The sequence below is a fragment of the Cavia porcellus genome, unplaced genomic scaffold (genome assembly GCF_034190915.1).
Source record: "Cavia porcellus strain 051 isolate PalLab524CR breed Dunkin Hartley unplaced genomic scaffold, mCavPor4.1 scaffold_16, whole genome shotgun sequence".
Lineage (NCBI taxonomy): Eukaryota > Metazoa > Chordata > Mammalia > Rodentia > Caviidae > Cavia > Cavia porcellus.
The window spans coordinates 35,265,434-35,278,900 of record NW_026947499.1 but is presented as its reverse complement, the minus strand read 5'-3'; the positions used below and the strand labels follow the sequence as shown (position 1 = coordinate 35,278,900).

The following is a 13,467-nucleotide window of genomic DNA, read 5'->3' as shown; positions in this document are numbered from 1 at the left end:
AAATGTTGTTAACCACCTAAGATAAATTATTACCAGACTTACTGTCCCAGTATTGACGCATAACTTAGATACTCAGTGCCTTAGTTACTTTTCTCTTGCTGAGACAAAATACTTGACACTCAAAGTTAAAAGAGGAAAGGTTTATTTAGCTCACAGTTTATAGAGGTTTCAGTAATAGTTGACTGGCTTCATGATAGAGTGTCACGGCAATAGGGTATCAAGGAGAAATAGTTTATAACAGGTACAAGGCCACAAAAGCAATGACGTATCAAAGCAGTGGCAGAAGCAGAAGTGACAAGCAACCCCAGTAGCCCTCTTTCTGTCCCTTATATGCTTTCCTTAGAGTGGGTGGCACTCACACTTAGGGTGGGCCACACTCAGAATTATGCCAAACCAATCAGTGAACTAATTTAGTAATCACACACTCTTGATCCCAGAATTACACATTCTAGATCCTGCCACCTCTGAAAAGCCCCACCTGTAACTGCCTGAGGCTTTGGGGGGACATCTAGGCACAAGCCATAACAGTTACCTTCGTCCATTTATGCTATTATAATAACTATCATAAGCTGAGTACTTTATAAACGACAGGTATTTATTCCTCAGTTTTGGAGATAAGGAAGTCCAAGATCAAGGTGGTGACAGATGTCGTGACTGGTGAGAAGTCACCTCCAGCTTCACAGATGGCTCATTTTCATAGTGCCTGCACATGGAGGGAGGGACTATGCTGTTCTCTGGGCTCTCTTTCATAAAAACACTCATCTAGGTCATAGGGGCTTCCCCGTCATGGCACAGCAGTCTCTCAAAGGCCTTACCTTGTAATAACTTTTCAGGTTAGGATTTCAACGTAAGGATTTGGGGGAGTACAAACAGATCATAGGAGTACTCAATAAAGCATTTATTTTATAATTCTGAGAGACAAACTGAGTTGATGCATTAATTATTGGAATTCTGATACCAGAAGGGACAATCAGAAAAACAATCAAAAATATGCTGTGCATTCTGTGGTTATTTGATGACTCAGAATGATGTTTTAAGATAAAACAGTGTCAAAATAGTATTGAAGGTTAAGAGGTGAAAGCCCAAATTTAAATGTTTCTATCAAGGAAACTTCATAAGTTAATTAACACTTTCCCACTTTTACTAATGGTTTTGAGATATGCAGCACAAATTGTCTATGTAAGTAAGCAGTCTGCAGTGTCTCAGTCATCAACTGGGGTTTTTTTTCTTCGCTTTTCTTTTTTCTTGTAGTGCTAAGGATGGAGTCTAGTGCCTCACACATGCTTTGGATCAATGCAAATCAAGAGTCTGCCCTGGGGAGTGATGTGGTGTGGCCAGCAGATCACTGCAGGATATAACTTGAGAGGAAGGGCATTCAGAAGTTCAGAGCTGCTCACTGTCATGGGCACAGCAGAAGTAATCAGGATAGAGTCCTCTTCTGTCAACCAACACTGAGAGTATTTTGCAAATTCCATGTGGTTTGTGTTGGGTTAAACACAGCTTAATAATAGGCTGCATAATTCTCAAGTGTTTTCTCTTGCATCTCTGGGTTGTCTTTATGCTACACTGAGAGGCAGGAAGGTTCAGTGTTATTATCCCCATCGCTGAGGGCAGTGATATGACTTGCCCAAGCTGGACCAGGGAATATAAATAATGGACAGGGCAAGGACCCGCTTGCTGAATTTCCATTGTGGTGTTATCATTGTGCATTTGATTTGCAAAGCTTCTTACTGAAGCCCAAGGCTGGATGTGCCTCATAGTGGTGTTGGTGAGATAAAACCTCAAAACAAAAGCTGAGCTGGGAAGAGGAGTCTGGCTCAGGTCTGTAAAAACTGATCTCCTTGCTCAAATAGCCAGGATGGGCAAATATTGGGGACTTGCCTACTTCCTACTTCTTTTCCAAGCACAATAGTCTAGTTGCCACTATTTATTTTATTTTATTTTATTTCTCCAAGTCAAGAAAAAAATGGTAGGATCAAATGAATCGAGGCATTGGAATCAGATGCTGCTGACTATAGTTTTGTGATTGTCTAGGTGGCAACCCTGGGCCAGTTTATTCCTTTTGACTCCTAGTATTTACTTCTCCTTTTTCCAGTTTTCAAATTGTGTGTGTATGTATGGCATATACACTTTCCTTCTTTTTCTAGATATGTGTGTTTGTGTGTAGAAAGAGGGAAATAGATAAGAGCAGAAAAAGAGAGACAGGGACAGACTAAAAAAATAGTGACAATTTTCTTCAATAAGTAAAATATTTTCAATATCTCTGAGGCTTCCTAAATGCTCCTCTTTGGGGCCCACCCTCTCAGATATATCCTTAATCCAATTTTTGTGTTTATTATTCTTTGTTTTCTTTATAGTCTTATGGTACATATAATATGTTAACCCATTATACTATTAAATTTGCCTGCTTGGGAACTTCATATAAATAGCATCAAACTTTTACTTTTTCTCTCAAGCTGGGTATAATGGCCCATACCTATAATTCCCACACTTTGGGAGGCTGAGGCAAGAGGTCTGCAAGTTTGAGCCAAGCCTAGACAATCTAGTTTAGAGACTTAGAGAGACTCATTCAACTAAAAATATGTTATTTTATTTTATTTAGTAGTTGAAATTGAACTTGAGGACCTTGTACTTGCCAGATAGGCACTGTGCCACTGAGCTATATCCCTGGCTGAATAAAAATATTTTAAAATGGTTGAGAATGTAGTTTAGTGTGAAGATCCTAGGTTCAATCCTCAGGACAAAAAACAAAAAAACAAAAAAGAAAGAAAGACTGTGCTCATGTTCATGAGATTTGTCTCTGAAGATAGGTGTAACTGTATTTCATTTTTACTGCTACAGAGCATTTTGTTTTATCAATATGACACAATTTATTTATCCATTAATTTTTCCAACAATGTACATTCATAGTCCTTCCAACTTTTTGCTGCTATTAAACACTGCTTTGATTATTCTTGTTCTTATTTCTTGATGCACATTGGTGAGGGTTTTTCAAGGATATATTTTTTAGAATAGAATTGCTCAGTTGTAGAATATATGCATCCTTAACCTTTCTAGATAATGCAAAATCATTTTTCCTGAAAGTCTGTACAACTTGATTCCCTGCCAGCAGCGTGTAAGATTTCTTGTTGTTACTGCTTCTGTGCCTACCCAGACTGTGATCTGTGCTTTCAAGTCTCCGTATGTGTCTGGATCGCCTGAATTCTTTGCCCTATTCTTTGTTTTATCACTATCCCAATACCAGATATCTCATTTGCTAGAATATCCTGATTAATCTTGGATCGTTAGGCAAGCTCGCCCTGTTCTTTGTTAGGATCGTCCCTCTCAGCCTTCCATCCTCCCAGGTGCACAGGCCAACAACCCAGGACTTGACTCTTCTTTCTTTCATACTCTTTGTCAGTTCTGTCAGCAAAACCCTGGCGGCTCAATCCTGAGACTAGGTACATAATCTGACAATCTTCAGTTATTTCCATCCCACTGTGCTAGACCAGCCTGTCACATTTCTCACCTATGCTATCAGAAGTTTCTGAGCTGATTTCCATGCTTTTGCCTCTGGCTTGTAGAGTCTATTTCAACCAGAAAGAAGACTAAATTAAAAATAAAAAATTAAGACAAATTGCATAAGCTCTGTGCTCAGAATACTTTAGATCTCCATTTTTCTCAAAGTAAAAATCCAAGTGCCAAGGTAGCTTATGATTCCTGTGGCCTCACTGAACCCATCTCCTGTCTTCCCTACCAGGCTTATTCCATTTCAGCTACACTGGGCCCCTTGCCTGGCCTTGGACACATTTGGCTGTCTCAAAGCCCTTAGCTGGGCATAGTGGTACATATCTGTAATCCTAGCATTTAGAGAAGCTAAGGCAGAAAGATCATATTCAAGTCCTGCCTGGGCATATTTTAAAAATGACTGGGGATATAACTCAGTGTCAGAGGATCCCTGGGTTAGAATCCAGAGAATGGGTTAGAATTCAGACAAAAAACTCCCAACAAAACAAAACAAAAACCACCAACTCGTTGGTCCTGACTCTTTCTTTCTTCTCAAATGGCTCACACTATCATATTCTCCAAATCTTGGCCCAAGTGTTTTCTTCTCAGTGAGACCTACTTTGATTGCCCTATTTAAAATGGAAATAATCTTCTAATCCCTCAGCCAGAAGGTCCTCTTTTGTTATTTCAGGGTGGCCATTCCCATAAGTTAGAAAGTGGATGCTATTCTCTGAGCTTGTATTGCTATCATATTTCTACCTTTGTCTTTCCCTGCAGCACCAATTACTTTTGACAAGACTATAATTTTGTCATTTTGTTTATTAATTTTCCCTTTCCTACCTATGACTTGAATGCAAGCGCCACCAGGACAAGAATTTTGTCTTTTTAGTCTACGGTTGAATCATCAGTGTCTAAAAAGAAACTCAGATGTCATAGGTGCTTAATATAGATTTGTAAATGAATAACAATTTCGTTTATCCCTTTTCAATTTCATACTTTTAACTTTTCTTATTGTAGTGTTTGTTTGCTTTTGTTGTTTTGAGACAGGATCTCACTTTGTGGTTTAGGCTGGCCTTGAACCCACAATATTCCTCCCTCGGCCCCCTGAGTGCTAGGATTACAGGCATGTACTACCATGGTCAGTAGTACATTCTTTTCTCTCTCTCTTTTTCTTTCTTTTTAAATATGGAATGTTTTACAAATTTGCATGTCATCCTTGCACAGGGGCCATGTTAATCTTCTCTGTATTGTTCCAATTTTAGTATATGTGCTGCCAAAGTGAGCACCCAGCTTTCTTATTATATTATTATACTGACTGGAAGATCTTGAATAATGTTGAATAGGAGCAGTGAAAGCTGATATTCTTGCTCCATTCCTGATTTTTGTGGAACTACTTTTTTACATTATACTATTATTTTTTAAGTTTGCTAGGTATTTTTTATTATTAGATTAACGAAGACCCTTTTGATTCCTAGTTTGTTTTAAAATTTTAAAAGTACTCATTCTTGTCAATTTTTCTTTTTTTATGGTTGTTAAATTTTATTAAACTTTTCTGCATTTGTATACTGAAACTTCCCTGTGTCTTTCATGCTAATGTGGTAAATGCAGGCTGAGTATGGCAACTTCACTGAACTGAGCGGAGATGGGAGTTCAGGGAGAGCAAAGAAGGTAAAATGGACAGCAGAGTCTTAGAGAAGTTCCTGAGCAGGGAAATTACTCCAGAAAGCTGGAGATTGCTGCAGAATACTAAATCACCTATGCACAGGGTGGAGGTTAGTGAAACACCTAGAAAACTGTGAATTGGACAATTGCTAGAGCCATACAGGCAGGGTGGGAAACATTTGAAATATGATTAGCTAAAATGCAAAGTTCTTGTTAAATATGTACAGTCTCCGGTAGAGACCCCCGACCATTTCTAAGTAAAGGCTATTAAGTCCAAATCACTTAAAGACAACTTTTGAGCTGGATGTGGTGGTACACACCTATAATCTCAGTAGTTAGAAGACTGAGGCAAGAGGATCACATGTTCAGAGGTCAGCCTGGGCAGCACAGTGATTTCAAGGTTGCCCTGGACTCCATCCATAATGACAGCCCATCTCAGAAAAACAAATCAAAAATAAAACTGACCAAACAAAGAGAAAAAACCTGCATATTTAAAAAAAATTAATGTAACCTGCAAGTAACTAATTGCTTGTTAGAAAAATCCCAAAACTTTTAAAATGTCTAATAGGGGGATCTAACAGCATCCAATTAAAAAACACCAATAGTAAAAACTTGTGATTTAAATTCAGGAGCAAAATCACTCAGTAGAAACTGACTCAAATGACAAGAGACAAAGACTTTAAAACACCTACTAAAATGTGCTCAAAGAGGTAAAGGAAATCACTTATACCTGAATATGAAAGAGCAAATGGCCAAATAACCAAATGGACGGTGTAGAGTTCAAAATTTCAGGATATGAATTGAAAAAGTCACTAGATGGGATTAGTAGCAGATTAGACACTATAGAAGAACAGGTCAGTGAACTTGTAAAAAGTAATGAATACTATTTACACCAAAGAATACACACCCAAATCAGGTCTTCTCTGATTTGTAGAAAAATTAAAAGTGGCATGTGTATGTGCAATTGTGTGTGATCAAAGGCTGAGACAGAGGAGGACTAGGACACAAATATATTTAAAAAGATTAATTGACAAAATTTTTCCAAATTTGATAAAAAACCCTCTAAGTTCACAAATTCAAGACAAATAATCCCAAGCAGAATAAACTTAAAATCATACCAAGCAACATAATCAAAATACTAGAAACTGGGGACAAGGAGAAAGGCCATAAATTTTTTAGAGGAAAAAGTTTAATTACATACAGAGAAAGCTCACAATTACTATAGATATACTGTCAGAAATAATACAAGCTAGAAAACATTTGAATCTTTTTAAAATGCTAAAAGAAAAAACTATGAATCAAGAATTTTATATCTAATGAGAATATTCTTTTAAAACCTTTCAAATAAACACTAGTGGAGAGAATCTGTTCCCTGTACACAGGCACTATAAGGAAATATCAATAATACTCTTTAAGCAGACAGAAAATGATGACAGGTAGAAATTTGGATGTACATATAGAAATAAAGACCCTCAGAAATAGGAAATATAAATTTTCTTATTAAAATGTTTTCTTTAAAAGATAATTGAGTATTATTGCTGGAGTTCTGGCTGGAGCTCCCAGCAGCTATCTTGGACAGCAGACTGACCTTTGCACCTTGTACCTGCCTTTTTCTTCCTTGGGCAATGCAAATGCAACAGAATCTAAAGAACCTGGTTCCTGGACTCTGAATCACCAGACCATATCTGAATCGAACCTTCTAGATATTTTGACACTGAGAAAAAGAATGTATTATGTTAAGACATCATTATATGGAAGTTTTCTCTAACACAAACGTGAACGTGATTGGCTATTTGAAGTAGTCATATAGTTGATAAATCTCTGACAAGATGGTCTAGAAAAAAGAAGATACAAATAAGTAATATGAATATTTAAAAAGGGATCTGTTCCAAAAAGCTTGGCACCACGTGTGAAAACTTGTGCCAGTCTCCTGTGAGACTGAAGAAAAGAGTCGCACAGCTCCGTAGGGTGTAGTTTATTGGGGATCTACTGACATAAAGTGTGGTGGTAGGCATCAGCAAGACCATTGGATCCTTGAAACTTGGATTAAAAGGAGGATCTTATAAATGGTCAGGACAAAAGCTATTTTGTCTGAATCAGTGTGTACCTGGTTTATTTCTCTTCAAGCACATTCCTGGTATTGATGGTGTCAGGGTCTGGTCAGAAAGTACCATATACCACACTAGTGTCTTTGTTTATCTAAAGATATTAGGAAACTACACAGGGAAAACTCATCAGATTTCTTAGTGGTAGTCATGGCGGTTATGATTCAAAGTGGCAACATCAGAATAAGCTAAATCCATATAGAGGCATAATCATAAACACAGCAAAGATTACAAAGATCATGAAAAGTCTCATGTCAGTAACCTTTTACAATCAGAAAAAAAGAACACATTTCTAACAAAAAGAGGGAAAAAATGAAACAAAAACACCAGAAGTCAAGAAAAAGCATATATGAAACAGTCATTTGTATTCTGTTTATAGCAGTGTTATTCATAAAGTCAAAAGGTCTCCAAATGTTTATCATTGAAGGAATAGATAAATGATATGTGGTACATATATACATACAATTCAATATTATTTAGCCTTATAAAGGAATGAAATGCTGGGAGAATCACTTGAGTTTAGAAGTTCAAGCCCAGCCTGAGCAACGTAGTAGGACCTCCTCTGGGGGATAAATGGTGCTAATGGCCATACAAATGTGAATGTACTTAATGCCACTTGAATTGTACATATAAAAATGGTTAAAGTGGTAAGTCATATTAATATAGTAATTATTTATTATATATATATATATATATATCTCCATTCCACAATACTTTTTTTTTTCTTTTCAGGTGTTTGGAGCAGGGGAATTTTTCAGTTTAGCTAGGTCTCCATGCTTGTAGAAATGGAAAACTGGCCCTCATATTCATAAACATCTAGGTTGTAGGTTCCTGTCCTTTATTTACAGAATTGGAAGAAATAATGAGTGTGAATAAGAGACGTGAGACCAACCAGCCATTAGAGAGGGCAGACATCACTGGACTCCCTGCCCAAAGCCAGCTCACGGGAAGAAGGATGCCCGTACAACAGAATGACTTCACTTTGTCTCCAGGATGGTATTGACCATTTCCTAATGGGAGCTGGCCAGTTATGTTTGTCTATCTGCCTAGTGGGAGCTAGGTTTACTAACCAAATTCAGCTCCCACAGCTCCTATGGGAACAACATCCACTTGACACCAGGCTAGGAGCAGGGCTCCTGGACAAAGATGTTCCCCGTTGTTTGCCTCATAGAGCCTTTCGTCTGTCTTCAGCTATCTCACGAGAGAGATACACTCAGATCACCTGAGCCTCAAAAATGCAGCTGGAATTTACTTTGCAGCACGGCACATTCCAGATCCATGTGTAGGATGGCCACACCCAGATTCCAAATGAGAGTCTCAGCAGTGCTGGCTCCTCCTGTGGGCCTTTTCCCCCTTCTCAAGTGTGTCAGCCTTGTAACTCTAAGCTGAGGTGCTGTGGGGTAGGAATGTGGCCTGCTTCTGCGTTTGTGCATGACATGCTTCATCCCTGGTGAGAGGTAGGTTTCTTCATATGAAGACCATTTCTGTGAGTCTGTGTTTTCCTTTGGGAGCAGTTACAACGTAGGAAGCCTGCATGGGTTACTTTGAACAGTGACTCTTTTGTAAGGACAACTCCAGCCCCGTACTCATGAATCCTCCAAAGGCTCCCATGTGGCTTCTGAGCCTCCTCTAAATCTGTTTGTCCTGTTTCATCTGCTGATGTCTGCTCTTGTGGCCTGTTCATCCTCCACAGCACAGCCTATGCTGTTGGTCCTTGGTCTGGTACATTTGTCCTTGTGGCTCCTGGCCACTAATCTTGCTATATTAGAGTTAAACAGAGAAACAGAACTAGTAGGATGTGTAAAAAGATAGATTTCTACTTACCTACCTACCTACCATCAGCTATTGATTTATTTTAAGGAATTGGCTCAAGCCAGGGATATAGCTCAGTGGCATAGTGCTTGCTTGGGAAACTCAGGATCACGAATTTAGTTCCCAGTACCAAAAAGAAAGGAATTGGTTCATGTGATTGTGGGGACTAGCAAGTTCTAAACCTGGGGCTGTGCAGCTGACTGGAGACCCATTCCCAAGTCTGAAGGCTGTCTGGAAGCCAAATCTCCTCCTCAGAGAACCTCAGTCTTTTCTCTTGCTGGCTTTAACTGATTAGGTAAGGCTTACCTATATGACTGAGGGTGACCTGTTTACTCAAAATCTTCTGATTTAAATGTATTCACCTCTAAAACACACTCCTTTAGCAATATTTGGATAGGTGTTTAACCAAGTAACTGAGCCTGGCCAAGCTGACACATAAAATTAACCTTCAGAATTTTCCTCCAGTATGTCTGGTTCTTACGATCTGGTATTAGTTGAGTACTACATAACAGGTATTGTGTTAAAAGCTTTCTCTGGCTCATTTGACATAATATTTAATAATAGTCCTATAGTGTAGGTTTTAATTTGATCCTTCGTTTACAGGGATGAGGTTGAAAGAGACTGAGTAGCCAGCCCATGGTTGCACAGCAAGCTGAGGAACTGGTGTTTAAGGGCTGGCAGTACCACTGTACCCACTGCTTAGCTGTACACGGTCCTGTTGCCTCTTCTAGAATGCCCATAGACTCTGCCCATGTCCCTAACCCCAAGAGCACTATTATAACTTGCAGGTCCTTGGGGAACTTCCCCTTATCTGCTCATGTCTTATTCCCTTTCCTTGTTAGGGAGAGAGAATGAGTTTTTTGAATATGAAGTTCAGGATTGTGCATGGCCAGTCATCTCCATCTTGTCCCTGTTATGTTCCTGTCCTGAATGCCAGGCAGTCCTGCATGGCCACTGGCCCTGGCTGGGCACTCTGACCACAGATTTCAGAGCACTTCCAGCCTCAGCTGATAACAAATTGGAAGGAAGCCTGACTCTGGTCTGAGGGGTCAAATAAGGTTAGTTCCAACAGGACACTGTGGCCTGGCTACAGAAGCGGCCATTAACACAATCTCTGCCTTCTCAGGATACTTAAGTAGCCCAGGAATGTGATTTTAGCCTTGTCTTAGCAACACTGCCCTGAACTCTCCAGGCTTAGCTTTCTTTCCCTAGCTTCCCCGAACTTCATGAACTACTTATTTCAATCTTGCTAGTCCCACTTCACCCTCATTTGTTATACTGTTCACTAACCTGGGCCCCAGGGGACTGAGGCTCCTTTCCTGTTTCTTGCCTGCCAGAGGCCTGGCCTGAGGAGCAGGGTGACACTGAAGGTTTAAACTTGCTTCTTCCTTGTAGTAAGATGAATATTGTCTTCCCCAAATATGACTAACTCCTAACCTCTGGTGCCTGTGAATATGACCTTATTTGGAAAAGGGGTGTTTATGGATGTAATTAACCTAAGAATCCAGAAATAAAATTTCCTGGAAGGGCCTTAAATCCAATGACAGATGTCCCTTTAGAGAGGCAGAGGGAGTTTAAAGATCCTGGGATGCAGGAGCTCTATGCAGAGAGAAACAGAGAAACAAAGATTAAAGTTACACAGTCCCAACTGAGGAATGCTGAGAGTTCCCAGAAGCTCAGAAGAGGCAAGAAAGTATCCACCCATAAAGCCTGCAGAGGAAGCATTTAGCTGGAGGAAGAAGGCTTCTCCTGCTGACACCTTGATCTTGGACTTCTGGCTCTAGAACTATGATAGAATATGCTCCTGGGCCCAGGATATAGCTCAGCAACATAGCACCTGCCTGGCAAGTGTGAGGTCATGGGTTCGATTCCTGGTACCAAAACAAAACAAAACAAAACAAAACAAAACAGATACAAGAGAATATTCTGTTATTGTAAGTTATCTAATTTGTGGCAATTTGTTATGGCAGCCCTGAGGAATTAGCCCTTCTCCCCACTCATTCATCTGGGGCCTGGCCTGGCCTTTTCCTGCCCTGGGGAACCAAGGTCTAGCTAGGCTATTTCCTGGCTGTGTATGTACCATCCTCCCAATAAAAATGAGTGGAATGGAACTGCATAGAATGAAGGAGATTGAGTGCAGCTGAATTAGAAAGTGGCCTTCAAGAACATTCTTGAGTTTAAATTCTTCTACTGTATGGAAGAAACCTTATTGTATCAAGAAACCATAGTTTCTTCAGTGGGTGGTTGGGGATCAAAGGAAATAATAATAGAAAATGCCAAGCACAGAAGTGACCATAAATGGTGTTATTACTCTGCAAGGAAGAGCAGAGAAAAAAAATCTGGGCTAGGAAACTTGGAAATCTAGACACACTTCTACCATGGAAAGGCTATGACCTTCAGGTGACATTTTTTCCACCTCAAGTGTCAGTGCCTGCATCTGTCCTTCACTCCAGGGACCAGTTTGTCCTGTCCTCTCACTCACAGGACTATTATGAGATTCAAAAGAATTGAAAGCCTCTTGCAAACCATATTTATCAACCCAACATATTTGTATTCCAATTACATAGTGATTATCTATGTCTCAGTGCTTTGTACCCTAGTATCTTTGTGCCTTTGTGTAACTCAGGAGGGGATAGATGGTTTTCAAGCTTTTACTGTTACCTGGAGTTAAATTATTCTTACTAAAGAAACTTGGCTCTCAAACAGGGAGACTTAAACCACAAACACCTGTTCCCTGGTAAGAAGCCCATGATTTTGCAGCTGGGTTCTTGCTTTTCTGGCTTCGCCTCTTTCTACTGTGATCATCAACTGGCTTCTTATAGCAGGTGCTTGCAGAGGCCCTTGGCCTGGGAGCCAGACTGCCTGGGACCAGCTCTGCCGCACCCCACGTGGAACCAGCCTGAACCATGGAGCTATGGCAGGTCCGCCAGCTGGGGATTATTCCCTTTAGATAAATGTGACCTGATCATCGCCTTCCAGCCGCTTAGAGCCCTAGGACAGTGACACACATACCTAATTTTAAATTGCTTTATGGTAAATTATAGGAGCAGATCCAAACTGCTAGTGGGACAGAGATGATGGATGAGCTTCTCCGTCTTGGAGATGTGGATGGAAGCTTCACACCACAGCTTTTCTTGGCTCATTCCTGTGATGAATCTCATTGCAACAACTTGATATTCCTGTCCCTGAAGATTCTTGCCACAGAGGTATAAAGGGGCAGTTGTACAAGGTGAGGGGTGGGGTAGGAAGAGCCAGACAAATGACCATGCAGAGGAAGTGGAAATGTTGAGTTTTTCTTATATGATGGGGCAGAATTTGGGATGACTTCTTCCTCACCTTTGAGTGTGGTTCTACTTACCCACTTACCCCCCTGCCCACTTGCACTGTACCACCTGGCCTGAGTGTTCACAGTGTTTCCACACCATGCCCTCCTCTCTGGCTACCTGCCTTTCCTTCAGAGAACTCCCACTCCCACTCCCACCCCCTGCCTGGAACAAGCTTCCTCTTGGCTTCAGGCTACCTGTCAGAGTTCTAAAAAAAAAAAAAAAAAAAAAACAAAACCCTACTCCTCCTGCTCTTCCCCACCCTGCTGGGTCTATTTCTTGGGCACTTCCCATGGCTTACTTTGTTCTAAGCTGTGGAGAGTCTGTGCTATGTAGGAAGGTGGGTGATTGTTTCCTACTTTCTTATTCTTAAGGTTATGATTTTATTATTACTATTATTAATTGTGAGAAAATATGCATAACAAAAAAAATCTACCACTAGACATGGTGGCTAACACCTGTAATCCCAGGTATTCAGGAGGCTGAAGCAGGAGGATTGCAAAGTCAAGGCCAGTGAGGGCATCTTAGCAATATCCTGTCTCAGAATGAAATTTTTAAAAAGGGTTGGGGATGTAGTTTAGTAATACAGCACTTGCCTAACATGCATGAGGTCCTAAATTCAATCCCCCATTATGTAAGCAAAAAATAAGAAAGTGCTCTCTCTCTCTTTCTCTTTTCTTTTTTGATACTAGAATTGAACTCACAACCTCACACTTGCCAGGCAGGCACTGTCCCACTGAGCTATATCCCTAGCCCTGAGAAGAAATTCTATCATCTGCTTTATTTGTTTTTATTGCTTAACTGATCTTTTAAAATGGATTTTATTTTTATCTATTTTTTTGGTACCGAGAATCAAACTCATGACCTTGTACTTTGTCACACAGGTGCTGTGTCACTGAGCTAGATCCCTGGCCAGCTCAACTGATTTTAATAATATGACATAAAGCTCCTAGACTTGACATAATCATTATGCAAAACACATAGATGAATACTGCCTTTTTTTAAAAATATAAAATAGAAGCTGGATGTGGTGTTGTATACCTGTAAACCTAACACTCAGGAGACTGAGGCAGGAGGAT

At 40.1% G+C, this 13,467-nt stretch overlaps 1 non-coding gene across 1 annotated transcript; it reads right to left on the bottom strand.

Annotated features, from left to right (window-relative positions):
- Window positions 1-4,665: 4,665 nt before the first annotated feature.
- On the bottom strand, window positions 4,666-4,772 carry LOC111754056 (U6 spliceosomal RNA). The gene has a single exon (XR_002788785.1). It is a non-coding gene; the product is annotated as a U6 spliceosomal RNA (small nuclear RNA).
- Between the last annotated feature and the right edge of the window lie 8,695 nt (window positions 4,773-13,467).